Source organism: Notolepis coatsorum (genome assembly GCF_963971535.1).
Source record: "Notolepis coatsorum genome assembly, chromosome: 2".
NCBI lineage: Eukaryota > Metazoa > Chordata > Actinopteri > Aulopiformes > Paralepididae > Notolepis > Notolepis coatsorum.
The window spans coordinates 61,034,498-61,049,197 of record NC_140166.1 but is presented as its reverse complement, the minus strand read 5'-3'; the positions used below and the strand labels follow the sequence as shown (position 1 = coordinate 61,049,197).

The 14,700-nt window shown below is 45.6% G+C and overlaps 1 protein-coding gene across 3 annotated transcripts in view; it reads right to left on the bottom strand.

Annotated features, from left to right (window-relative positions):
- The window catches only part of ankrd11 (ankyrin repeat domain 11), a 323,098-nt gene that overhangs the window by 226,466 nt on the left and 81,932 nt on the right, over window positions 1-14,700 (bottom strand). For all 3 annotated transcript variants that reach the window (XM_084308736.1, XM_084308738.1, XM_084308737.1), the window contains exon 2: window positions 1,735-1,812. The gene's annotated coding sequence lies outside the window, so the exon portion shown is untranslated. The remainder of the gene's footprint in view (window positions 1-1,734; window positions 1,813-14,700) is intronic.

Below are 14,700 nucleotides of genomic sequence, written 5' to 3'. Positions count from 1 at the left end.
TGCCATCCAGCTCTCACTGGGTCGACCACTGCTCTGGTCCGGGTGCCGGCACCACATCGGCGAGGTGCTCCTCAGCCACATCTTCACTGACCTCAAGGTGGAGACGTCACGCTCGCCAGAGGTTACATTGTTTACACGTCTGCGCGACAACTGGAACCTGTTGCCACACAAGGACAGCGGCCCATTGGCCCGCTACATTCCTGGCGATGCCGAAACACCGTTCCTGGGCAAGTTGCGTGCTGAACTAATTGTGTGCGCTGCAGGAGTGCTCGACTACAAGCGAGGCGACTATCGCGAGTTCGTGCAGCTATGTCTTGTGTATCTGAGTGCAGACAGTGCAGAGCACACTCCAGTTAACTTCCAACGACCGGGAGCACTGCACAAGGCGCGGTGGATGGCTAAGCTGCTCTACACTCTCAAGCTGGCCTTGATGGAGCAGCACATTGCCTTGCTTCCTCAGGGGACCATCACTACGCAGCAGCAGGTGCTGAAGATTCGGGCGTTTGCCAACTTCATCACGCACATCTACGCAACGTGGTGGTTGACCTGCGACACGGCCGTAGATGCGGCATGGAATGACCTTACACTCTACCACAACCTGTACGCATACAAGTCTGTTGACGAGGGCATCGCAGCATCAGCGATTAAGGCGCTGAAGCGGCACCTATGGTACCTGTCAGGCGAGATGCTGCCCCTGGCACTCTTCAGCACCAAGGTGCCAGTTGGCGAGCGGCGCCCACTTGCAGATGCTATATTGGAGCACAAGCCGGCTGATATATCCATGCAAGCCCCACAGCTCCGCTTTGGCACTGGCTTCGGCAAGCCAAAGTTTCCAACCCTCTCGCCGACCACCAGCTTGGCTGACCTCGCCAACCCAGACTGCTGGTTCGGCATGCACCTGCTGCACATCGATCCCGCGTTTCTTTCACTGGATGTAGAGGATTGGGTTACCAGTACAGCATTTCAGATGGGTGCAGTGAATGTACGTGCCATCAATGTTGTGAATGACTGTGCCGAGCGTGGCGTCAAACTGACGTCAGACTTTGTGGCAGCAGCCAGGAGCGAGGAGCACCTGCAGAATGTGCTACAGGCAGTTGAGCATGACCGCTCAACACAGCCAAATCTTCGCTGCTGCAAGCGCAAGCTGGACCAGGTCTAGGACTCTAGGATGCTTGAGATGTTTGAAAGACTATTTCAATGTTGTTATCAAACATTTTGTTCTTAAATGTTAGGGTTAATAAATGTTGTTCTCAAAAACTATTTCTTGCCGTTTTTGAAATTGCCTTGTCATGTTATCTAGTAAAACGCCCAAAAAGGCCAATTTTCATATATTTCACATGCTGTGTGGTACCTCTAAATCTCAACGAATCTTTCCCAAACTTTGCACAAATCATTTTTATGTTTGTCCGAACAGAATGCAACCCCACACAGATTGATATGTTGAGATTACATTTTTGCATTGCAATTTGATGCACCCTGTGTGTCCCCCCCCTCAAATTGGTCAACATTATTTAGCCCCTTTCTGGTTAAGCTAGCATGAAATTCCTTCCCCTCTCTAGTTTCATATGGTACTGCCGTTTTTTCACAATTGAACCGGGTAGAACCCAGAATATTCAAATAACAATATTTGCCCCATATATCGGCCGAGCCCTTAGAACCAAAATGGAGATTCGCAAAGGACCAAAATGGCCAGTGGGTCAGACGGTCCAGAGACACGCTGAGACGCCAACATACCGGGTCCATGGCCGTGTGCGGGGGGAGGGCCGAGGCCCGGCTGGGAGAACGCCTGCTGCTCGGAGGCTCCACACAGTCCTGAAACACAGCAACACAAGAGCAAGGATTAGCTAGTTAGCAGGAGAGAGAGAGCTAAGACCACGCCTGTAGTTTTACATGCCTTGTGGTGGATGGGGGTGAGGAGGGGGAGAGGGAGTCGGGGGACCCCCCCTAGCAGGATCAGTTCTCCAGCAGGCCCAGAGACCCAGCTGAGTCCAGGCAGCCATAATGGAGGAGTAAGGCCCCTCACCCACGCCCAGCTTAGGGCCCCTTGCGGCTAGGGATGCACCGATCCGATATTGATATCGGCCCCCGATATCACTCAAATAGCTGGATCGGGTATCGGTAATTTTTTATATATATATATATATATATATATATATATATATATATATATATCCGATTTTTTTTATTATTTTTATTATTAAATATATAATATAATAAGAAATAAAATAAGAAATAACAATTCAGTACATTTATATCCATGTGTTAATTTGTTACATTTAGTTTCACTAAGTTAGGAAAGTAATGTTTTAAGTCAAGCCTGATGTTGCCTTGCACAAAAGAATGATCCCAGTCTCTTACATTTTACATTTACATTTAGTAATTTAGCTGACTCTTTTATCCAAAGAGACTTACAAGTTATGTACGACAAGTCATCAGGAAGGGTACAACTCTATCAGCTGAGTAACAATGTTCATCAAAGTGTTGAGTGCTGGGCACCCAAGTGGCGACCCATGTAACACCCCTTCCTGAGCGAGCGTGATTGCGAAAATGATTAAAATGTATTAGTTTCAATCAGACTATCCTGACCTGCCGCGAGCGACAGCGAACTGAGCGGCGATGTCGTTCCCCCCTCAAATATTCACTCGCTGTGTCTCTAGTTGAGCGATTATGCGGCCGAGTCCCGCCCCTAAACACTTTTTATTGGTCAAGAATTGCAGGCTGCTTTGCCCGTGTGCTTCCAGGTAACACACAGACACACTCGGACACGCGCCGCCTCATATCAGGACTGTGTCGCGCGCGATTTTGTCTCCAGTTCGCTCGCTTGCTGCCTGTCAGGGACCGGTGTAACGCGCTGCGTCACGAAGCGGCCGACCCGGGTTCAATTCCCGGACCCGGCGTCCTTTGCCGAATGTCTTCCCCCCGCTCTGTCTCCTGTTCTTCCTCTCTCTTTCTACCGGACTGCCCGGTAGTACAAACAAAATAAGTGTTGAGTGCTATTTTTTATATATATATTTTTTCAGATAATGGTATGGGTATCGGATCGGTACTCTGTATCGGCCGATACCCAAAGCCAGGTATCGGTATCGGGACTGAAAGTCGGATCGGTGCATCCCTACTTGCGGCTGTCACAGACCCAGCTTGGAGCCCCTATAGCCCTGCTCACTGTGTACCACAGTGCAGTCCTCTGTCCTGGACACAACCTTTTGTTCTGGCCCCTTGTCCCCAATCAACGGCCCCCCTCACATGATGTCCCCTGTCCCCTTCTCTCTGCCCTAGGCGTCCCGCCCAGCATGAATAACCCCAGTCCACTGTGTAGTAGCCGGGCCCCAGCTCTCTTGTCTAGACCAGCCACAGCTGTCCCCCAAGCTCTCTCTCCCATCTCTGGCCCCCAGGCCCACCATACAAAGCCAAGCCCCCAGATCAGAAGCACAAGCTTCCATCTCCCGGCTCTACCCAATGTACCCAACTATCCCTGCTGCTGCAGCCCCCAGCCCTGTCCCCGCTCTGAGGGCACGGGTTTATCAGGATTTGGGAGGCAGTCAGGAGGGCTTTACGGAGGCCCTGTGTTGGGCTAGGTTGGTGACATTCCTGTGTGGCTGCCTGCCCATCACCCAGGCTTCCACTCGTTCAAGTTAACACACGAGCACTAGACACCAACCACCACAACAACAACTGAGCTAGCCAAGAGGCTACACCATATACACGCCACAGCATCTATAAACCAGAGGGAATCATTATAAACAAGCCATAGCATCTACAAACCAGAAGGAATTATTATATACAAGGTATAGCATCTACAAACCAGAAGGAATCATTATATACAAGACATAGGATCTACAAACCAGAAGGAGTTATTATAAACAAGCCATAGCATCTACAAACCAGAAGGAATCATTATACAAGACATAGCATCTACAAACCAGAAGGAGTTATTATAAACAAGCTCATTTTACTTCTCAGGCAAGTCACCCGAGAGGATCGGATTCATTGCCGAGCCCCAGAACAGCGTGGATTACATATTTCCAGTACCCAGCGTTGGATCAATAAACGCGATCGATATTTGGAATGGCGATCAGGAATTGGAATAATCTTTTTGGAGAACATCTGATCTGAGGTAAGGAATCTATTTTACCAGTCTTAGGATAATCAGAGCTTTTTGTGTGTGTGTGTGTGTGTGCTGATCAGGAAATGAGAGAATAGATTTTTCAGCTAGCTTCTATAGCATGCATAAGTACACATATACTATCGATAATCTAGCGTTTATTTGAAAACGATTCACAAATAGGCCGAAAAATGACAAGGTTTTTTGTGTATTCCAGAATATTCCAGTAAAGGGCGATTATCACAGAATCTTTATATTTTCCTGAAACTTTTAAAAACGAGCGTTTTTCAAAATGGTATAAAACGGAAATTAACCGATTAAAAAACAATCCGTTTCGACAATGTTGACTGCTAACAAGTCATTGATAAGCGACGGCCAGATTAGACACATAGCCATAATTTAAGACATAGTTTATGCGTTTGCAAATATGAGAGCTCTGTCATTGAAGTGGGTGGTGGCATTCAACGGGGTTAAGGCACACTGCATGGCTGGCAATGAAAGTGTTAAGGAGGATGATAGCAGCATGTGTGTGTGCGTGCGTGCGTGCGTGTGTGTGTTCATGCATGGGGCATTCCCAGCATGAAGAACAGGATTGGAGGATTGGAGTAATCCAGTCAGGAAATAACAGTACACTCCTCATAGAACCTGGGATACCAAGACAATCCCCAACAGATGACTGCACACACAAACACAAACACGCGTGAGCATGCAAACACAGCTAGTGTTGACACACTGACTGCACCACCCTTTTTGTCTACAATACCAGGTAATAACGGACTCTTGCCCTGCCAAATGGTATCTCTTCAAGTAAGAACACCACCAAGTAGAGATCATCATACCATAAAGAAACGTGGCAGGAAGGATGAAGTTAATCTCTTGGGCAGGGATGACAACCAGGCCTGTGGACATCTGGAGATGGCATTCATCTACATGCCATGAATATACCACCAGATCCAAATCTCCATGGAGATTTCCTCTGATTCAAAATACATCAGTCAGAGCCGACACGCATGCAGCGCAGGCCTCAAGCAGTCTTTCAGTGTTTTTCAGATGGGTGGGAAAAAAAATATATACAGTATATATATATTGAATCGTTCAAATGAAACAAATCTTAAAATTGAGATTAATTAATCTGCCTATTTCAACCATGGCGACAACATTCCTGCGGATGTATCTTATCGTTAGCCTCATACGATAATTACCGACGTAATCTTTTTGCCAAATTGTGATTTCTGCCTAACTGCTGCATCGCACTGGCTTAGTGCCTATGTCCTCAGCCAATCAGAACGCTTGTTACGTTAGAAAATTCCCATCTGCCCAACTCACTCGTGTGCATTTTAACGTTACATACACACTACACACAGCGATCGCATGACTTAGGCAAGTATAACAACTGCCTAGTGTATGACATGTATTTTGTTTAAAAGTCACCTTATTTTGTTACGCAATGGTTGTTGATACACCTTGTGGAACTTATTTTCAAAATATAAATTAAAAACTCGTACACATTTGCTGGAAAATGTGTTTTTTCTTCTTTTGCAAAAATCTTGAAAAATGACAATGAGGCTAATGTTATGCTAATTAACAATGGAATTTCCCACAGAGTTTAGGTTTGCAGAGGCCTGACTGCATGACGAGTCTCGTGGCCTACGGTGGAGAGCAGCAGATACAAGCAGGCCTGCTGGATAATAGAGCTGGGCGATTAATCCAGTTTCAATTTAAATTATGATTTTGGCTTCCCACGACCATGAAAACAATATAATTGAGATCAAATGTTTATTGTGCCACGGTGCCATGTTTCTCCAGTTATTTTGAAATGTCTTTGGTAGGGATGCCCCAATCAATCGGCCAGCAATCGGTATCGGCCATTATTTACTAAAATAGTTGGATCGGGTATCGGTAAAACATTTTTATTATATTTTTTTTTTTATTAATAATATAAGAAATAAAATAAGAAATAACAATTCAGTACATTTATATCTATGTGTTAATTTGTTACATTTAGTTTCACTAAGTTAGGAAAGTAATGTTTTAAGTCGTCAAGCCTGATGTTGCCTTGCACAAAAGAATGATCCCAGTCTCTTCCACACAGTGAGGCATACAGTTTATTAATTGAACAATGGGTATTTACATTTAGTCCTTTAGCCCAGTGGTTACCAAAGTCGGGGTCGCGACCCAAAGGTGGGCCGCGAGCAGCCACGGATGGGCCGCGAGATGATTTAAAAAAAAAAAAAAAAACATTTTTTTTATTTTTTATTTTTTTATTTTTTATTTTTTTTATTTTATTTTTTTTTGTCAGGCCACTGAACTTAGAAGCAGGCCAGGACAGTGTTTCTAGTTGTATTCTAAAATTATTTTCTATTGTATTCTAAAATGTGACTATATGGTTTTATATTAATTTAATAAATAAACAAAAACGAAAAATCTACTTATTTCAACGAACATTTCAAACTAAATAACAGATTATGCACATAAAACGCTGAAAACAACCGAAGCAACAATAGTATTTTAATGAGGCTATTATTATTATCATTATTATTTTGCAACAAGTTAGCCCTCTCATAAATAGCACATATAAATGAATAACTAACTTGAACTAACTTAATAGGATTGAAGTGATATTTGGCTTAAAAAACCGGTCGCCTGGCAAAAAAAAAAAAAAAAAAAGCCAGACGATGTGCATTGGGCCTCTCTGACGCCTTATTTTCTGGGCCCCGGCCTGAAAAGTTTGGGAACCCCTGCTTTAGCCGACTGTTTTATCCAAAGCGACTTACAAGTTCTGTACGACAAGTCATCAGGAAGGGCACAACTCTAGTATCAGCTGAGTAACAATGTTGGTTACAATGTTGGTGCTACAGTGTAGGTTAGTATATTAGGACAAGTGCATGACAGTAAGAGTAACAAGTAACAAAACCAAAAACTATATGGCTCATAGAAGATCGGTGATAGTGAGTCGACTGCTGTAGTGAGTGAGTTTGTTATGTGAAATGAAAAGTACATTATTGTAACTGGTTGTTTGGCTGGCTGGTGGTTTGACTGACTCATTGCACTGGTTGGTTGGTTGGTTGTTTGTTTGACTGGTTAGTTGGTTGCTTGGGTGGCTAGTTGGTTGTTTGGTTGGTTGGCTGGCTGACTGACTGGCTGGCTGGTTGGCTGGAGGATATAAATAGCAGCCTTTGAACAGCAGATCTGCAGAGAGGAGGGGGAGGGGCCAGTGGCGCCAGGCCTCGTCCCTTCTGTTCCCTCAGTCTCCAGCATGTGCACACATACACACATACACACACACACAGTACATACACACACACCACATACACACACACAGGAGAACATGTATTATGTAGCAGAGAACATCACCAAATTCAAATTGTATGATTTATTCCTGGTTCTGTGGAGCAGAAGAGCGCTGTACATAAAGAGAGTAGGGATGGGCATTTTTAAGAAAAATCCAGATCGATTGATCGCATGCTATACTCGAGTGATCGTGTATTACTCGAAAAGGTAATTTTTTATTTTTACATATTTGTTCATTCACGTATATATGTTTAAGGAAACCAACAAACAGTTATAATCTTACACATACATGTGAAACAAATGTGTAAAAATAATTTTAAATTAATTAATATTCTTTTTTCATAAAAATAGCTAAGAGTAATCGTTACTCACGCCCATCCCTAAAAGAGAGTGTGTCCTAAAGCAGCCTGCTGAGTAGAGAACCAACTGTACTGTTAGTATCGGCTACACTCAGTCTGGTGGAGCTGTTAGTATCTGTTAGTATCTGCTACACTCAGCCTGATGGAGGCAGTGAGACCAGTCCACTAGGGCTGGGTTCAAAAACTATCCGATTCATCCATCTTTATTTCAATAATCTCATATCAATTTTTTTTTTGTGATAAAAATTTTTCTTTAATAATCTCATGTATGACAAATCGATAAAAGATCGGTATCGGTGGCAAAAAAACGTGATCGGGGCATCCCTAATCTTTGGTAACTTGTAGAAGATGACAGAAAGGCAGACTTTGGTCGAGAAGAAAGGTAAAACAAATTCAGTCATCGTCATATGACATTCTCAAATCAATGAGTAATCGTGTTTAATAATCGTGATTTCAATATCAAATCAGAATAACCGTGATTATGACTTTTGCCACAATGGAGCAGCCGTACTGGATAACTCCTCTTCTTCACTCCCACAACGATGGCTACAGCTGCAGAACAGACAGCATCGGCCTTAAGAGGGAAAAACTAAGTCTGAAAGGACCAGTCAAGTAGCTTCAATGAACCAACACAGTAACACTAGAACTACCGGTATGTCCATCTAAGAACCCACCACTTCCAAATCGACCGGTCTAACAAACAGCTACAACGAGAGGAAGAAAAAGAAGTGCCAATGCAAAAAGTAGGGCTTCTGTAGAACTGTGCCCAATAGTTGGGACTTTGGTAGAGCCATATGAAATCCGTTTTATTATTTTCCAAATTCCATTTTATTTTTTCCCAAATTCCATTTTTTCCGTTTTAATATTTCAGAATTCTGTATTTTGCCTTTTATGCTCATTTTACCATCAGAAATAGTGTCTAATAAGTGGGAATGAATAAATGTCCACAATTGAATAAGATATAACAGTCCATTTAATGTTTTTAAGTGCTTCAACTCAGAAATACAGTTCAATTTTACACAATATTTTTCAATTAATATTGTGACAAAATAAAAATACATATTTCAAGTGTAAACAATAGATACAGCTAGCTACTACTGACATTATCACAATGACAATGTCAGTAACCTAGCTATATCTATTATATTGTGATGAAATATAGTAATGCATAATTTAGGCACCTTTAGTTTAGTTTATTTCGTTTATAAAGGACAGTGTATAATGGCAAACGTTTGCATTAAACAAATGGATGAGTGCACCAGATTTAGCAAGAAGCTATCATTTCCATCTATAGTCCTATGTACTGTAACGTTTCTTAGCTATTTAAGTTTATTTAGATTATAAAGGGCAGTGTATAATGACAATAGTTTGCATTAAACAAATGGATGGGTGCACTAGATTTAGCAAGAAGCTATCATTTCCATCTATAGTCCTATGTAATGTAACGTTTCATAGCTATTTAAGTTTATTTAGATTATAAAGGGCAGTGTATAATGACAATCGTTTGCATTAAACAAATTGATGGGTGCACCAGATTTAGCTAGAACTTCTAGAAGCTATCATTTCCATAGATAGTCCTATAACGTTACATAGCTATTTAAGTGTATTTAGTTTATAAAGGGCAGTCGTTTGCATTAAACAAATGGATGGGTGCACTAGATTTAGCTAGAAGCTAAACGTCCTAATAGTGTCGCAAGTGTTTTTGCGGGTCCAGTCAACGGAACGTTGACAGAATTAGCAAAACACCTTATCACCGGAGGCATAAAAGTCATTAGGATACTGTTCTGCTCTGAATTGAGGGCTTATTGTGGAATAGTTTAGCTTCTTGACGATGTTAACACAAGCAGCCAGACGCTTGAGCACCGCGGCTGTGTTGTGTGTAACACGCTGTAGCGTCCCCGCCTCCCCGGACTCGCGTGTACACCAAACGTTCCACCCAAAAACGAAATTTCAGTCCAGATTAGGCCAAATTCTGCAATATTCCACGTTTTGCAGTTGATTCCATTTTTATTGGTTAATTCCGCGATTCCGTCCGCGATTCCGTGAACGCGGATTTCATATGGCTCTAGACTTTGGATCCCAAAATTGTATTTTTATTTTAACAATTTTTTATGTAAACAACAGGCTAAACAGCTCATTACATTGAACAGAGGATTTTATGGTGTGTATGCACGCACAAATCAGATTCTCAATACCCGAGATACATTCTAGCGATTGCTCATCGGTGATCACTCACACTCACATTTTCAATAAGGTTTTATGGGGTATTTTTAGTCATGTCAATAATCACATGACATAAAGACGGCCTGGGGGTGAACAAGGTCCTACTGCATTCGAGACATAAGCGTTCTCCCACGCAGAGCAGTTGAGCCCCCAGGCCACCAGGCCGGCCTTCACACAGACCCCAGGCCACCAGCCTCGGCCCACAGGGGAGGAGGGAAACGTCGAGGCCAAACAAACTGGCAAAAAAACACAACACACAAGTAACTGTTGGGATTGATTACAAGTGTGGTGAGGTGTGTTATGGAGAAACAGACCCGCGTGTTCAGCACATGCTGATGCCATGTCTCCACAGAACCACCGACGGACGGCTGAAATCAATCTTCTGCATTTCCGATGAAAACGTAACCTTGGTGCCAGAGAGTAGTACTTCAAACGCACTTCATACCCCGGGCAGAACGGGCTAATGGGCCAAGTCTGCAGGAGGCTCCTCATTTACAATTCAGGTTTCTTTATACAGGAAGACGGCACAGAACTCTTGAGGTCCAGCAGGAACTCTCTGGGGTGACGTCCACAGTTCAACTTCCAAGCCACTGGCTACAACCAGCCCTTTGTGCCTCGGTCTCCCTGCCTCTCTCTCTCTCACACTCCACGCCGAGGATCCTGACACCCAAATGCAATGTGGTAATTCAACTGTAGGAGTGATGGCAGGAGTCCAAATGCTAATTCATGGTTGGAAGAAATATGTATTGCACCATTTTTAACACCCCCGTCTCTCGCGCCCCCTGAACCAGCGTTCGGTGAGAACGCGTCGGGCGTCATTAAAAAAGGCGGCCTCTTTCATTCGAGCCGCGTGTTTGTCGGCTTAACACAGCGATCAGCGGCGCTCCTCAAATAGACGGTGATCTCGCTCGCTTCGCCCGTCACTCATTTGTTCTCATCAACACAAGAGATGGTCACAGCTTACTGTGAGCATTTAGGCCCACGCCACCCTACAGCCATCTCTTTATAGCATTATACCTCCCTATAGCAGTCTTTATATAAAGCATTTATACCTCTCTATAGGCCTCTTTATATAGAGCATCTATACCTCTAGAAAGCCATCTTAATATAGAGCATTTATATAGCTCTATAGCTATCTTTATACAAAGTACTTATGTAACGGATTGTATCGTGAAGCGCAGTGATGAAGGGCTGGGGTGAGTAGCGGTGCTATGGGTTAAACTCACTCTCACATCCTCAAAAGACAGATAGACACGGTACAAAGAAGTGAATTCACCTCTTGGTATAGCGGTCTGTGTTGTTGCACGCAGTGTGGGAGACCCCGTGTTCGAATCTCCCTCTGAGCATCGAAGTTTGAGGTGACGTTGTCACAACCGTTACACTTGGGCTTATCAAAATAAATGGTTTGGTTCCGGTTGCCGACCGACCCTGCCGATTTAGGTGCGACCCAATTTATTTTTATGAGTTTAAAATGTTTTATAATAATAATTTTCTCAATAAAGTTTCATAGAAATCTTAGTCAAACCTTTAGTATTATGGATATTAAACATGCTGGCAGAGTACATGAATCCATGTTGTCGTGAACATTTTAATTAAATAAAGAAATTCCCTATCCATAGTCGCTGTGGGGAAAAAATTTCAATAAAATAAATTCCCTACCTACCCATGGCCTTAACTGACAACCAACAGGAACCAAACAATTTATTTAGTTAGGCCTTATACCCCTCTAAAGCCATCTTAATATAGAGAATGTATCCTGGGTTATTGGCAGAATTTACTCTCTATGTCCCATAATAACTAGTAGCAGGAGATCCACTCTCACTTGCGGTGTCAAGAAGATCATCCTCTCCGACAGCATTTTAACCCTGATCAACAGCATACAGAGTATTAAAAGCACAGGCTGGGTTTACTGCTAAAATCAGTTAAAAAACCACCAAACTAAATTGAGAATAGTGTTAATAGCTTAATCATGGCCCCTTGGGAGTTAAACTGAATGCTACCGTTCCTCTCAGAGTTCCCCAACGCCAAATTCAACATCACCATTCGAGCACTAAATCTTTCCTTCAAACGGGGAGCGCGCCTCCGTTCACCTGTGGCTACGGTCCACACGACTGGTCCAGGATCTGCCTCTGTGGCTATGGTCCACACAGCTGGTCCAGGATCTGCCTCTGTGGCTACGGTCCACACGACTGGTCCAGGATCAGCCTCTGTGGCTATGGTCCACACGGCTGGTCCAGGATCTGCCTCTGTGGCTATGGTCCACACGGCTGGTCCAGGATCTGCCTCTGTGGCTATGGTCCACACGACTGGTCCAGGATCAGCCTCTGTGGCTATGCATATCTCAGCCGCTGCCCCGGGCGTGGAGGACACGACTGGTCCAGGATCTCCAGTAGGTTTACAAGGCTGGAGTGGCTGCACACCCGGGGGGCATCGACAGGCTCCTTAGGGACGCCTGCTTCCTAACTAACAAGCTTCCAGTCAGCAGCACCAGGAGGGGGGGGGGGGGGGGGGGAGAGAGAGTACCAGGAGAGGGGGGAGAGAGAGAGAGAGAGAGAGAGAGAGAGAGAGAGAGAGAGAGAGAGAGAGAGAGAGAGAGAGAGAGAGAGAGAGTACCAGGAGAGGGGGGGAGGGAGAGAGCACCAGGAGAGGGGGGGGAGGGAGAGAGTACCAGGAGAGGGGGGGAGAGAGAGAGAGAGAGAGAGTACCAGGAGAGGGGGGGGGAGAGAGTACCAGGAGAGGGGGGGGGAGGGAGAGAGTACCAGGAGAGGGGGGGAGAGAGAGAGTACCAGGAGGGGGGGGGGGGAGAGAGAGAGTACCAGGAGAGGGGGGGAGAGAGAGAGAGAGTACCAGGAGAGGGGGGGGAGAGAGAGTACCAGGAGAGGGGGGGGAGAGAGAGAGAGAGAGAGAGAGTACCAGGAGAGGGGGGAGAGAGAGAGAGATTGAGTACCAGGAGGGGGGGGGAGAGTACCAGAAGAGGGGGGGGGGGGGGATAGAGAGAGATTGAGTACCAGGAGAGGGGTGGAGAGAGAGAGAGTACCAGGAGAGGGGGGGAGAGAGAGAGAGAGAGAGAACCAGGAGAGGGGGGGGGATAGAGAGAGAGAGAGAGATTGATTACCAGGAGAGGGGGGGAGAGAGAGAGAGAGAACCAGAGAGGGGGGAGAGAGAGAGTACAGGAGAGGGGGGGGAGAGAGTACCAGGAGAGGGGGAGAGAGAGAGAGTACCAGGAGAGGGGGGGAGAGAGAGAGAGATTGAGTACAGTACCAGGAGAGGGGGGGGAGAGAGAGAGTACCAAGAGAGGGGGGGAGAGAGAGTACCAGGAGAGGGGGGGAGAGAGAGAGTACCAGGAGAGGGGGGGAGAGAGAGAGTACAGGAGAGGGGGGGAGGAGAGAGGAGTACCAGGAGAGGGGGGGAAGAGAGTACCAGGGAGAGGGGGGGAAGAGAGAGAGTACCAGGAGAGGGGGAGAGAGAGAGAGATTGAGTACCAGGAGAGGGGGGGAAAAGAGAGAGAGAGAGAGAGAGAGAGAGAGTACCAGGAGAGAGGGGAGAGAGAGAGAGAGTACCAGGAGAGGGGGGGGAGAGAGAGAGAGAGAGAAGAACCAGGAGAGGGAGAGAGAGAGTACCAAGAGAGGGGGGGGAGAGAGAGAGAGAGAGAGAACCAGGAGAGGGAGAGAGAGAAGGCGACGCACACAAACCGCTGACGAGTCAAACCCACCACAAAGGACGGCTCAAATCATCTGAACCAATCAGCACTGAGCGCAGGTGAGCCAACCAGAAAGACCAGGATTATAATTATAAACACACACACACACACACACACACACACACACACACACACACACACACAGGTATCGGAGCATAATGCAAGGCACAATGGAGCCAATCAAAGCTTTCGTCACACAGCCGAGTCATGTTTCCTCTCATTGAGGATCCTTCTTCTTCCAGGGCTGGGGTTGTTGGCCCCACGCCCCCCACCCTGGAGGACCCTGCTGCTCTCGGGCCATAGAAGCACACAAACTGCCCCCACGGCCACGGCAAGGTAGCAGCACGTGGGGAGGGGACAGTAGGACAGAGCAGCAAAGGGAGAGGGAGAGAGAAAGAGAAAGAGAGAAAGAGAAAGAGAGAACACAGGCCCATGTGCGCCAGCGGGTATTGTGGGATTAAGGAGGAGACAGGTTCTAATACTGGCCTGGGGGCACAGCCATCCTTTATCCTCCCTCTCTCTCCTCTGTTGTTTCCTCCATCCCTCTCCCCAGGGCATCAGATTACAGGAAACAACGCCATTACCACAATCTGGATCACAAGACAGACCCCCCCCCCCCCCACCCCACACACGCACACACACACTGTGTGAACCAGGGCTCCAAGGTGACAGACCGCTGCCTTCACTACCTGGTCGAAAAGAGGGAGTGGCCGCTCAGTCCAGCGTGTGGTCGTCCTATCAGAGAGCAGATCTGTGTAGGACTGTGGAACACTGTCCTCTCTCTGTCCGACTTCGCAAAACACGCATCACACGACTAGGGATGGGAATTGATAGGATTTTATCGATACGATTCCATTATCGATTCTGCTTATCGATTCGATTCTTTATCGATTCCCTTATCGATACCTGATCACTTTATAATTTAAATAAATAAATTGGAAATGCAACAGAACTACATTTAGTCATTTAGCTGACTCTTTTATCCAAAGCGACTTACAAGTTCTGTACGACAAGCCATCAGGAAG